This window comes from Melitaea cinxia, chromosome 6 (genome assembly GCF_905220565.1).
Source record: "Melitaea cinxia chromosome 6, ilMelCinx1.1, whole genome shotgun sequence".
NCBI lineage: Eukaryota > Metazoa > Arthropoda > Insecta > Lepidoptera > Nymphalidae > Melitaea > Melitaea cinxia.
The window spans coordinates 4,418,495-4,433,595 of NC_059399.1; the positions used below are offsets into that span (position 1 = coordinate 4,418,495).

General features: G+C 29.2%; 1 protein-coding gene across 2 annotated transcripts in view; it reads left to right on the forward strand.

Annotated features, from left to right (window-relative positions):
* Positions 1-15,101, forward strand: part of LOC123654212 (protein javelin) — a 122,306-nt gene that overhangs the window by 87,628 nt on the left and 19,577 nt on the right. The window contains exon 1 of one of the 2 annotated variants that reach the window (XR_006743210.1): positions 2,211-2,412. The exons of the other annotated variant lie outside the window; for it this stretch is intronic. The gene's annotated coding sequence lies outside the window, so the exon portion shown is untranslated. Of the gene's footprint in view, positions 1-2,210; positions 2,413-15,101 lie in introns of those variants that run through there. 2 annotated transcript variants of the gene reach the window in all.

The following is a 15,101-nucleotide window of genomic DNA, read 5'->3' on the forward strand; positions in this document are numbered from 1 at the left end:
ACTTCTACAACGCACCAAACGTTGTACAGTTACTAAGGTACGTAAGACAATGTCACTCTCTCTACCTTTGCAAAATTATCCGATTTAAGCTGTCAGTTATCTACTCATTAGTATTGTGGATTTATTACGTTGTGGCTGGTATTAGGTAACCAGCAAAATATTAAATATATATATATATATATGTTACCAAAAGCACCTTCAAGAAATATGTAATGGAAAAAATGAATGAGCCCTTATTTTTATATATGGAAAAAATGGGTCGTTAAAATAATATTATTTAGGTCGTTAGCAACAAGGTTATTTTAGGTCCGCGTTACATGCTTAATCCGTCCATAATATTTTATTACACGAGGCACTTTCTGACTTTCTGTTTTCAACCCGCATTTAAGAGGTTAACGCCTTAACGCAAGCATTGCATGTTTAAAAACACCGTCGAAAACATTACAAAACCTTGAAAATTAGTTGGTATCATTACGTTTATATTTTACTTAATATTCATAACAAATGTAGCATATTCTCTTTAAATCATAAATGTCGTAATTTGACAAGTATTATGTAGCTTGTCATGTGATTCTAAGGAAAATGTATTTTAAAATTACTTAGTACGAGTACTCGTAATGTGGTTACAAAAATATTTATAAACGTCAAACGTGATCGTGAGCTTCGTGACGTTCGTGATTTCAAATACGATCTGGTGATATGTTAGTTATCTAATTGTCTAAGAAATGACAAATAAACAAAAAAAAAATACTTTATATTTGTAATACAGTTCAAGCGTTTTTAATTAATTATAGTGGTGAACTTGTGCTAAATAAAATATAGGTAAGAGGGCCGTAAATTTACTATAAATTTTAACTACAGAAACCATTTAAAATAAAGTCATTTTTATAAATAGTTTCTTATTAAGCTCAATAGGTTAATTTCGTTCTCTTTCCCCCACATTTTGGAGTTTAGTTGAAGACTAACATTACGTTGAATTACTTTTGTTACTTTGTATTTAAACTACCAGATCGTTTCAGAACCGTACTGTAAAGTAATTGCTAATTCTATTGCTTAGTTGCCATTTATAAGATAAAATAATTAAATGACATATTTTACACTATCTACTTACATAACAACCTGTTACATATAGTTAACCCGTATTTTATTGGCATTTAAATATTATAGTGCGAAGTGTGGCCCCTTGTTATGTGAAGTATTAAAACCTTATTCGCCACGCAGATACATTGAGGATTAGAGGATATAATACAACATGTCACTGTATTTTTCCCGAGTTACTGGTTGTTTTTTGTTTTGGATTTTTTTTAAAGTACTAAACGCATAAGTAATTGAAAACTTAGCAATAGTGACCCGGAATTGAGAAGATGATTCAGATTTCGACTTTTGCAATCTCAGCTCAACTAACTAGTATTTTGAAGAAGTTTTAATTTACATTTATAGCTGGAAACATTTTGTTATTATAAGCGTATTCACTTAAATACTAACATAAAATTAAAATGACAAATACATACATTAAAATATTCCTTTCATTACTTTGTTCCCTCGGAGACTCGGTTTTGATTGAGTCTGTTCCATTAATTATTTATACTTTCATACAAATTGGATTAAGAGCGACGCAGCCTGTTTGCGAAGTTTAAGCACTTCAGCCTCACTGGAAATGAGTGTCGTTTGTTCCTACACTTCATTTCTGCCAGTGCTTCACATACAAAAGAATAAAAATGTATTATAAACTAGCTGACTCGATAGACATCCTGTCTTGCGAACAATCAAAACCATTAAAATAAAATGGCCGATACGTTTTTAGAAATTTACAGTTTGTGCGTTCATTCTATAACCTTTAAAAGAATTAAAACAATTTGAAAAAAAAGTATCAGCCAAACTGTTCAAGCCGTTCCCAAGTTTAGTGCTTAGCAAGACATTTAGCGATTAATTTTTATTTACTTAGATTATAATTACCTACAAATTTCTATATCAAGTGCAAATTTAGGTGCTTAGCAAGACATTAAGCGATTAATGTTTATTTACTTAGATTATGATTACCTACAAATTTTTATATCAAGTGCAAAAGTGCAATTTTTAAGAGACATATTTACCACTATAAAACGATAAATAAATCTTATGAAAGCAATCATTGATCGCGCATAGTCTGTGGAGCGTGAAAAGTGCCGTTAGTTCTGTAGTCGGCCGCATGGGACCGGCACGGCAGCGCCACTGGGCACGTGATGTATGCGACTATGCGCTCGCGCTACCCATCAGACGCGGAGCCGCCGCGCAACAGCCTCCCGCGCACAAAACCACCACATGTACTCGTAACTTGACGCGCGTGACAAAAAGTGAAAACAGTTATTTTTAATTGACAACCAAAAGTGTGACTGACTGTGCTTGAAAGTGAATATGGAAACGTTTCTGAAGGTAAATATAAGTAATTGGATTATGTAAAAACGGCCTCGAACTTGACTTTGATTGTGAACAGTATAGTTGTAAACATTAATAATTAACTATTGTATGCTAAGTTCTAATGTACATTATTTAATATTTTGCGAGAAGAAAACATGCAAATACAAGTTTTTATTTTTTGTTCATAATTTTTTATTAAGGTCTTATTAATAAAATATCATTTAGTACACATCGTTTAAATGTAATACAATTCAATTTGCTCGGTTTTCCTACAAGAGATTTCTCCCTATAATATTCTCTACGAAGACCTCTTTCTATCTTCTAACCTAATGAAACGTAAAATGATCTGATAGAGAATTTATTTTCCTCGCATGGAGAACAAAATGAGATCAAAGGGAATATTGTAAAATTATTCCTTATGCAATAACGAAACAATAGATAACAAGGCTTTGTGGACGCTTTTGTTTCGGCAACCGGGGGATTATATCGTTCTTCATCGTATTCATTTGATAGGTATTTCGAAAATTTTATTAACAATATGTATTATTAGATATGAACTTATTTGAAACAGACTTTATTAAATGACTTTATACTAATATTTATAATCACTTGAAACTTGTTGTTTATAAAATTGATAATTACGAAATTGACGTTAAATAAATTATTATTATTACCAAAATTTACTAACATATGAGATATCTATAAGACCTCGTCTGCTTTCAGGTTTTTTTTTTGCTTTTTCTACTTAATTGATGTTTAATAGTTCATCCGCGGTGGATTTTTTAAATAATAAAATTATATTTAAAATCATTTTAATTTTTTAAAATTTCTCTTAGTTTTAATTATTTTGAATTTCTCCTATTTATCATTTTAGAATTAAACTTAAAATGTTTTTATGTATTGTTTTTATCATGCCAAATTACTTTTAAACGTAGAGATATATACTGTACCCGCGACTTTGTCCACGTGGAATTAAACAAAAAGTTATTGTTCAGTTCGCAGTTATAAAATAAATAAATTTCTAAACTAAAACTAGCCTAAGTTACTATATCAGCTATCTGCCAGTGAAAGTCCCTTCAAAATCGGTCCAGCCGTTTCAGAAATTAGTCGGAACAAACAGACAAACGGACGGACAAAAATGGTTAAAAATGTTAGTTTGGTGTATGTAGCGTGTATACATTCATATGTATTTAATAAAAACCGGTTATTTTAATATTACAAACAGACACTCCAATTTTATTTATTTATATAGATAAATTCGAATGATTCTTACTCACTTTAACTTAACCATTTTTATCAAACGTGTTCCATATATTTCGATTATCACCTTTTGAAAGCAACATCTCAATGATCTTACTCTAAAGATTTTTTTATTAAATCAGGTAGATTTGTTTAGTATTTAGAACAAAGCATGTTTTAGCATTATACAAACAAGCATGAACATAACATGATAAAGATGCTATCCTTGATGCAGTTTTACTCGTATAATAATAAATATGTATTAACAAATTTTAATCGCCTTACATTCAATTAAAATTCAATTTTTTTCCGTTACTTGAATAAAGATTGTATTGACAATCAAAATTAAATAATTACATATAAGATAAACAACTTTTTGTGTACATACAGACCTTCTAGGCAGGTACGCCTTGAATTTAATATTTTGCAGGTCAGGGATTAAGTTGGACATGAAATTTAATTTATATGTCAACGCGTGAATTTCGCAACTCTGTTTTTACCTTAACAAAAAAGTATGTTGACGGAAAATATAGAAACGGCAGATTTTTATCGAAAACATGTATGCTTAGTCTTATGTTCAAATATTTGCTTATGGCGAAGTGATACATATTGAGTCTCGAATAAGATAAGTTATCTACACTGATAATAAAGTATTATCACTATTATCGTACCTGTTTCTGCTTCGGGTTAAACTTTCATTTTTCGTTTTACGCTTGACATCATTTTCTCACCTTTGTTTCGCACAATATATAGATATTTCTTTATTGTTGGAGTATAATAGATTGACGTATAAACACGCATGATTAACGGCTTCGCAGTCATCAGTGCTGTTTAGTTTTTTTTTTCAATCTACGTGAGTATCAAACCCATTTCCTCGATACGAAGAGAAACTGAATTCTCCCACGATATCGAGTATTTATTTACTACTTACAGTAAAGTGTTTAATTGCTCTATCGGTATTTATCTATACTTGATATAAGGATAATTATAAATAATAAATAAACGCTTCACACTTAACGGCCCCCAGTAGAATTTCTACCACGACAAACATCTATATGACCAATAAGATGTCTTTCGTGAGCGGGAATCGAACCTGCGACCGCCAGCGCAACAGCCAGTTCTGTAACCGCTGCGCTAACGCGTCGTCAAAGCAAAGTTTAACCTTGTCTTTGTCAAATACCAATTACGATGTCAATTGCTTTCAAAATTAAACCTCAAAATTATCACGAATCTGCTAACTTAATTACTACGGAGTATTTGAATTTCGTGAGTACTATTAATTTATTTTAGAAGAGACTTCAAATAAAGTATTTAAATGTTCTCACTTCTTCAAAAATAAATATTAACATCATTTCATGCAAGTTCACGTACTGTTACAAACATATCCACAGAGTTTTAATCACCTTACATATTTTTTTATGTAAGGTTATTGATTAATTAAAATTCATCCTTTTTTTGTTTTAGAATAAATTATTTAATATTTGCATTACACTAGTACCTACCATATAGTACATACTAGTAATAACTAATTATTAAAAAGAGTTTAAATATACCTCTAATTGTATCAATGTTGAGAGATATAAAGTACTAAAAAAGTTATTTCATTAAAACTAGAAGACAGTATAAAGCGAACCACATATAAACCTTATCGGAATTCTCGTCACACTAAAACCTACTTTGTAGCAATGACATGTTGGAACCAATAAAATCGTCAATAGCTAAATCATTCTTCAGTTTCAAAGCGTACGGCCATTTTAACTTTTACTGCCGTGTGTTACGCACTTTTTCGTCTTACCTAGAATACTAATTACACCTTGATTACGATTTTCTTGCCAAGTTAATCGTTATGAAGAATTTAAAAAGTTTCTTTCTACCTTTGGTGTTTATATTGATGCATTTTTATAACAATTTTCCTTATATGACTTTATCCGCTTGACACCGAAGTCCGAACTATCATCTTCTTCGTGGGTTTTTATGATAAACTAGCTGACCCGGCGAACTTCGTATCGCCTAACACAAACTTTATCGTATGGTATTAAAGTTCAAATTGACTTTTAAGTATTATCACAAATCTTTTGTATGGGAGTATAGAAAAGTGTTGTTTTTAGACTTCTTCAGGAAATTTTAATTTTTTTTTTTTTTTTAGAATTTTTCTCTCCGTAAGAACCATCCTCGTACTTCAAGGAATATTTTAAAAAAAGAATTAGCGAAATCGGTCCAACCGTTCTCGAGTTTTGCGCTTAGCAACACATTCAGCGACTCATTTTTATATTATAGATGATATTTGAAAGTTCTAACAATTAAATGAAGTATTTAATTCGTGTTTGACTTGTTTGGTGGAAAAAAAAAGTATTAGTAAACATATTCGTACAAATTTAACAAAACCTTAAAGTATTTTAAGTCCATAACAAAGCTGGTGAAATTTCGGGAAAAACTTATATTTTTATGATTTACTGGAGCACGAAGCAGATTTTTTTTAAACATAGGCGTGTTTTGTTTTATCAATTTATTAAAAGTTAAACAAGTTAATCTATAAGCAACACATAGGTTAGGTTTAGGTTTAAAGAACAATTGTGTTATAAACTTATCAATTTATTACGACACTTGCGAAGAGTGAACAAAACTGAGTTTACACTATTTGCATTGCTATCAAAGTTATGTTTTTAATGTCATTGCTTTACGGGAATTTGTTTTGTACGAGTATTGAAAACCATAACAACGTAATATAATATACCTATCACTATGTGAGTTTTAGTTAAACTTAATTTATAACTATGTTGATATAATGAAAGAATATCAAAAACGTATTCTAAGAAAAGACAAATATTTTCAGAATATTTCCAAAGTATAAAGGGGAAAACCTTTTAAAGTGACTATCTATCACTTTTCAACAATGAAAATATACCTAATTTTTTTATGTATAACTAAATTTATATACCTACTTAATACTATCAGCCGTCAATTTATGTAACATGTAAGTTACCACGACAATGTTGATTGGAGATAACGTAATGCTAAAATCATAATTCCCTTTTTGTTTGTACCATATTTAGGAAAAAAATAAGCAAAAATATATCTTGTTAAATTTTAATTAGTTAATTACAAACCTTTCAACATACGTGTGAATTATTTTTGAAACAAATGCGTCCCATGGCCAAAATTTAACATGCATTTGACAACATAACGTTATCGTATATATAATCACCGGGTCAGTTGAAAACAATGCGACAGGAACTACGCTGTGGAGTCGAAAGACTAATAAATAAAATAGCTAGTATAAACCTTATTTAGTCAACAATAATAATTAATTTTGCTTATGTTCGCGTAATTTTTTATTTCAAGTTAAATAAGGTGCGTGTCCTCGTGTATTTTTTTATTACGAAAAAGTAATAATCAATATTAATTACGTCATCCGTAATCTTATTGTAGTCTTTTTTTTCTATGCTATAAGACGAATTTCGATATAAGTCGTGTTATTTTTTAGTTCGGTAAAATTTTAAATATAACAGATCTCATTACATTACTGGCACCGTAAGGTTGTCGACCTTTCGTAATAATTCAGCTCTCTAATAAGCATAAAAAATGTCGCAATTTGACTATTAAATACTGACTGACTTCAAATAAAATCATATCTTAGTTTTATAATATAAATCAAGTCACGGATCAAGTTTAGCGTAAAAAGTTTAATCTCAGCATAAGCTATCAATATTTCATTTGACCTAAAAAGTATAATAGTTTCGGTGTCAAACTGAGGTAATTAAACGGAACTGGGTATTTCTTTACACTGTTATTATTATGTCATTGACGATATTATAAAATGCATTGGCTTACATCACTTGTAACAATACTAATTTATTAAAACAGTTATTTAAACATTTAAAAAATAGATAAATTAATGACAATCTCCAAAGTTTGTATACTTTGTATATTTTGCATAGCCATTACCCTAATAACTCGATTTGAAATTGCATAAGATAAGTCACTATAACGTGTTATTATGACCATAACGTATCACTCCTAACAGCATAATGTTATTATAAGTCGTTATAAATGTAACTTTACGTGTAATGTCTAAGTTACAACATTTTAATATTTACATAATCGACTTGTCTCACTGTTGCACAAATACCAAAATTTAATAATGTGACACATATGTAACAAGTATAACTGACCTTAGAAGTTGTAGCTCGACTGTTAGTGAGTGTAATTTGATTACAAAATTGAGGAAAAGATCATGAGTTACATAATTATATAGCAGATTATATTTAATACTAGGATAGATCGATTTAAATATAGACCATAATTTACAATAGATGTATAGAGCAGACTCCTAGACGGCTGGACGGATTTTGATGAAATTTTTTGTGTGAGTTCAAGGGGATTCGAGGATGGTTTAGATTCACAATTTGGTCCACTGGAAAATTTTTATTTAACTAATTTTCATTTATAAGTAGTTGTTAATTTTGGAATGTTTTACATTGGATCCGGTAGACTGCGCTACCATCGCAGCATCAAATATTAAATATTATTCTATTTTATTTTCGGTTTGTCCCGACAGTTGGTGCTGCGATCAAATTGAGAAAAATAGTTGAAATTTTGTGTTATGGCAAAATAACGTTTGCGGGGTCAGCTAGTAGTATATAAAAACTAAGTATAAAGTTCTTTTAAAATTTACCAAAATAATATGGTATTTATTTCAACAATTTTCCCAATCTTTGAAGTTATATCACTGGAAAAGTTCACAGTAAATTGTGCGTGAAGGTTTAGTTCGATATTTGTAAATACACTGAAAGCCCCGTTCAGACGTAACAGTGAACGGCTAAATAGATCAAGTGTTGTTTCATCGAGCGTTTCCAAATGATTCACGCATCATTAGATTTTCGAGAAGCTTCAGATGTCTTCGCACATGAGATTATCATTTTAAAACAGATATACTCAGAAATAGAAAATACCTCATTTGTTTATGAGTCGCAAGTACTACATTCAAAAGCAATTTACACATAAAATGTACATTAAGCAATATTCTTTAAAGATATATTTTGATGCTATGTACTTATAAAATTCTTCAAATCAACAATAAGCCTCAGTGAAACTAATATATGAAAACGAGATTAAGAAATTTGGTCACTGATTGTTTATTACTAAAAAATTATAGAGCAGATCAAAATAGATTGAAAATGAGTCTTGAAAGTAGTAAAACATAAGATATTTGATAAAATTATTAAAACTCATATCATGTTGTTATAACGACTTCATTATTGATTATCAAGAAAATAAAAAGTGTATTTGTTAGCCCTCACAATACGGAGAGGGCGAGAGTACTCTCAAAGTTATCACCATTATTGAATAAAGTAATATCGAAATACATATTTTGTGAATACTTAAGGTTTCTAGCAATTGCGGCTCCATAATAGAGCCCTATTAGAGACGGATAACAAAGTTTCACGAATAAAATGTCGTGGGCGCTTAGACATAGAAACCTAAAAATACCACCAAGCATCATTTAAAATGCTATGTAAGGTTCAAATTTATATCGCCTACATACGAAATATCTAAATAATTTATTCTTTTATTTATTTGGGAAACATACAATTTAGTTACATAGTAAAACTAAATTATTCAAGTTAAATATTTATTAATCATGTTTGCTAATTTTAACATATGACAATGTTTTAAACAAAATAAAAATTTAGAAACTTTAAAATTCATGCATTTAAAATAAATGAAAGGAGTAAAAGTCTACATTATCATTAATAGTATCATAACATAATATTATATTACAATACATTGTACCAACTCTTCTGAAAAAGTTCACGAAGTAATCAATAAGTACCGGTAAATTACTTATTATAACTGTTACACGATAAATGGAATAACTTTGAGCATACTTTGTTTTTGTACAAGGCAAATGAAATAAATCACACCATACAATACAAACATAAATAAACTTTTTCGATGAGTATCATTTTCAACAATAACTGTGTTTGCTCACAAACGAAAAAAAAGTTCTATTTACACCGACAAGTAAAAGGTAACAATGTTAGCACAGGTAGCCAACAAAATAATCAATTGAATAAGCTTATTAGTGATAAATCAAAAACTTCTTATTTATTATGTATTGAAATTTGATAATTTAAAAAAAAAAATAAAAAAAATTGTGTGGTCCCACCACAAAAAGAGCACAAGCTGTCGATTAAAAAAATAATCATTAAAATCAGTACACAGAAAAAGTTATGAGGTAAGACACAAAAAAATAGAGTCAAATTGAGACCCTTCTTTAAATCAACAATAAATAAAAATTGTCAATTAATCATTTTAAACAATTATGAAGAAGTTTTATTTCAACATGTCTATATTTTATCGTTTAGATAACACACGGTTTATTTATTCGTAGTAGAGTTAACCGTTACGTGTTATATCACTCATCTTTAACGAGATACAATCTTTAAATAGCTCTCTTTCTGCATTTATCTTAAGTACCTTGTTAAAGCCGTTTCACTTGTTACTCGCCTCTTTAGAAATTAATATCGGTTTACATACTGTAATTTAATAATTACAATTCGTGTTTTCTTAACAGCTTGTTGCACCAATAATTATAATTGATTCATAGAAAAATTAGTTTTGTGTTCTATATTATCGATTAAACTTTTAGCTCTAAATAAATATATTATAACCGAATAATTTTTAATGTCTTACTAAAAGAAATGTACCCATGACAACTGGTTAGGAGCCATCCATTAATTATTGATAACCGGATCATCACTCACATCATCACTTCAGCCTATCGCAGTCCACTGCTGGACATAGGCCTCCCCGAGTTCGCGCCAGACATCCCGGTCTTCCGCAATCCTCATCCAGCCGACACCGGCAATCTTACGTAGATCGTCGGTCCAACGGGCCGGAGGACGTCCCACACTGCGTTTGCCAAGACGCGGTCTCCACTCTAGGACCCGTCTACTCCAACGGCCATCGGTCTGGATAACCGGATGGCCCCTTATAATTGACGAATTAATGCACCAATTAAATAATGACTATTAAACCTAACGTTAATTTTTAATAATAATAATTGTCAAATAAATTTTATCATAATATTTTTAGAATACAGCTATTTATAAAATTCGAATCAAACGCCAATTATTTTGTTAAGAAGAATTATTTTAAGGATTATTTTTGTAAAAACCAATGCAAGATAACAATCATTCCCATTCTTTATTATTCTAACTTTAGCATATTAGATATCAAGGTTTGGTTTCAACAATAACAAAAAATATCGAATGGGACTAAATTGATAAAATTGAATAAAAAAGAAAGACTGATAATATTTTAAAGACTGATAAATATTTGAGATATTGAATTATGTACACTTAGGAATCTTTGAAAATATTTAATAATAAATAATAAGTATAGATTGTTAATAATACTACTATTATTTAATCTTATTAAGATTTTTAATAATACTGAAGCGATATTGTAATGATTTTTAGAGACGTTTTAATTTTAAATGAACATAATGGAATAAATGTTTCTTTAATACGTTTTATTAATTAAATTTATAATTATACTGCATTTTCCATTTTTGTATCAGAAAATTGTAAATGATAACGAAGCAATTGCGAATCAGGTAAATTCACTACTTACATTATTCAATGAGAAAATTTTATTTTACAAAGTCACACGTTTTATCCCATATTAAAAACTAAGAAAGATAACGTGACATTAACATTTTCTCACAAAAACACAATTGTGAAAACGTAATAGTTCAATAATTGCAATTAAAAAAATAAAACGGCTGACGCCTGGGTCATTGACACCATTGACTTTCATTGTTTAAAAACTAACATACCTACTTTAAACTGCGTTTACTTATCGTCAACCGATAACTGTTTCAAAAGTGTATAGAATGAATATGTAACTGTACAATAACGTATCATTAACAGTTTAAATTTTTATACCTGATGTATAATATTCTCGAAATTGCTTCTGCATTACGAACATAAAAGTAAATTAAACATCTTGCACGTAATCTTATACTAACATTTGATTATATTAATTAAATAAAATTATATACCTACTCGAAACCATACAATAGCTATCCCGTGGGAGTAGTTAATGCAAAATAACTAATTTCTTTAATGCTTCGTAAAAAATAAACACTTGTTTACTGGTTTTATACTCGTAAGCTCGTAATATACAATGTACAAGTACCTATTTTACATAGCTTTTTTATATAGAAAATATACTTTACAACTAATTATATTTTTGACAACGCGCTGCCGGTCGCGGGTTCGAACCCCGCTCACGACAGATATTTGTATTGACCATATAGATGTTTGTCATGGTCTGGGCGTTTGTGCTTGTGCATTGTGTATGTTTCCGGACTCCCGACACAGGAGAAAATTCTACTGGGGCCGTTGAGTATGAACCGTTTATTTATTATATATAAAAATATCCTCTACCTTATTTATTTATATTAGATACTAAAAATGTGAAAGTGTGTCACTATTAATTTAATGTTTGTTTATTTATTCCTTTATCAGATAATTACACATGTCTTAAATTATTACAAATAGGTTGTATTTGATAGCGGCTATTTATGTTTGAAATACATATTATTATTATGTGACTGGTTTTCACTCCACCCGCTTAATATATAATAGATACATATATTATAATAAATACTTATATAAATAATATAGTAAATTTACTTATACTTACATATATAAAAATAAGCGGGTAGATGAATACGCCCCGGCAGGGAGATCAAATTAAAAAATTATTATCATTATTATTCAATAGTTTACTGTACATTTGATATTACATAAGGAAATACAATATTAAAATTTAAAAAGGTAAAAACAAATACAATATTAAAGTTTACAAAGGCGGCCTTATCACTAATAGTGATCTCTTACCGACAACCTCCAAATATAGAGAATATTTTGTTAAAATAAAAAATAAAGTACGAAAATTAATTAATTAAACTACATTTTATATACAGTATGTAGTCGTAAATAAATTAAATTCAAATAACTCCTTTTACGTACAAAAAGATATTTACATGTACCTTTCATATAAAAATAAATAATGAAACATACGTAGATAAATATTGCATTTTGACTAGTCGAAATTTGTCGAAAATTTGAATTGACTGCGCTTGACGTTTACACCGTTATATATTACATATATACATACATAATAAGTTACAACTATGTTTCATATTATTATGTTATGTGCCATACAAATAAATACTAGATCTGCTTACTCTGTCTGAAACAAAAAACAAACAATAAAAAAAAATATCAAAAATGTTCTACTAATAAAAACGATTATTGGATATCAGATGTCTGGCAATAGTTTTAAAATGATCTTTCTAGAAGATTGATCTAACTTGATAATATTCAGATGTATATCTGATAGCTTGTTTATTAAGAGAAGATGCTCTAAAACATTACGCAATAAGGTAGCTAAATTAATAAATTTGACAGTTTTGAAATTTGCCACAAAATTAAATTCAGCGTGCTCGTAGGCAGTAATTATTTAATAAATAAGGATGGAACATGACATATTTACACCAACGAACGAAAAATATTGAATTGTGTTCCATATTTATGAGGATTTATAATGTAATTATTTTTAAATAGGTAATAAAAAAGCGTACTCAACAAACAAAATTCTTTGATATGTTTAATTTAATGACCAAATGTAAATAACTGTTTAAATGAACTTTATAGATATATGTCTATTCTATATTTACTCAAGTCTTCATTAAATACAGAATTTTAATAACAGCGAACATGACTAAAAGCTAACGGCAAAAATAGAAATGTAATAAATGAGCACGCTAGACTCTAGGTCTAGAGGCTCTAAAGAAAGCGTCTCTCACCTAGCTTTGAATTTAGTGCTCAATAAAAGTGTTAAACTGTTCACTTTTCTTTCTATTCATCGCCTCTCTTAAATACATCGGCTCTGCACGTTATAGTATTTCTTACTTATAAGTATGTATTTATTGAAATCAGACTATGTACTGAAATGATTCTTAAAATTTGAATGTCTTTCTCAGCAACGGTGAACGGAGCTTATTATATTCATTTATTTTTATTTATTTACTAGCTGACCTGGCGAACTTCGTATCACCTTATTTTTTTCTGAAATATAATAATAACATAATATATCAAAATAAAATATAGCCTATCTTTTAAGTTGGATCAAACTGCACACGGTGTGCAAATTTGACTAAAATCGGTTAAGTAGTTTAGGAGTCCATTGAGGACAAACATTGTGACATGAGATTTATATATATTAAGATTTAGACTTTCGCACACCAATACAAGGTTTTAACAGTATTACAAATAATATATAAAAATAGAATTTGCATCAGTTGCAACAGGCGGTTGCAACATCGCTATATTAGCTTATATTTAGGTTTAGGATGACAATTATCTTACTATAAAATATATAATAATACATAGGTATGCGAATTTTTTACTGGATTTTTCTTATTTAATCACGATAAAACGACTCAATAGATATGGAAGAAACTTAATATGTGAGTAGCTGAAGTAAAATGTGCGACGTTAACTATAAGCCTCAAATTCCCAAAAATCGTGATGCAGCTACTCATATAAATAAAATAAAAACTCGAGAGCGTCTGGACCTATGCGCCAATTTTTTTTCAAAAAGGTTTACTATACTAACACTTTGTAGTAGCTTTTTATAGAATAAAAAATTATGTAAATTGTGTAGAAAATAGGACAATTTCGTAAGGCTGGACAACTTCTGTAGGGTTAGCTAGTCTAAAATAAATCATCATCATCAATCATCACTTCAGCCTAATACAGTCCACTGCTGGAGATATGCCTCTAGAAGTTCGCGCCAAAAATGTGACTATGGGCAAAACACATGAGTTCACTCCATTTTTGGCGCGAACTAAAATAAAAAACTTGATCTAAATATTTTTGTAGTCGTAAATAAATATATACAAAAAAAACGGATCAATTGTATACTTTATTATGCCTAATGAAAAACGGATACACTATGTCGTTTCGATAACTTGAGGATCACATTACCGTAAAATATACATTTCCTGCAGGCATACTAAACTACAAATTGTTTTTTTTTTTTCTTTCTTCATATTTCTAATAGCACAATGTTTTTTTATAACCATTATATTTATATAAAACAGACATTTTTAAAAATAAATATATTAGTATAGTAACTAGAAATTATTAATTTATAATTACTGCTAGTTTATTTCATAAGCGTTTATATGACATACCTTTTTTTATATACTATGCTTTGTTCTACTATAAGCTGTGGACATACATGACGTAAATAGCATTGATTTTATTGACTCTTATGTAAAAGAACCTTGCGCAAATCACGTTTATGCTAAACGTTAACAAAATATTATAAAACTTTCAGCAAATTGCTTATTCACGCCTGAATAAACTTTGAAGTGATCCTAT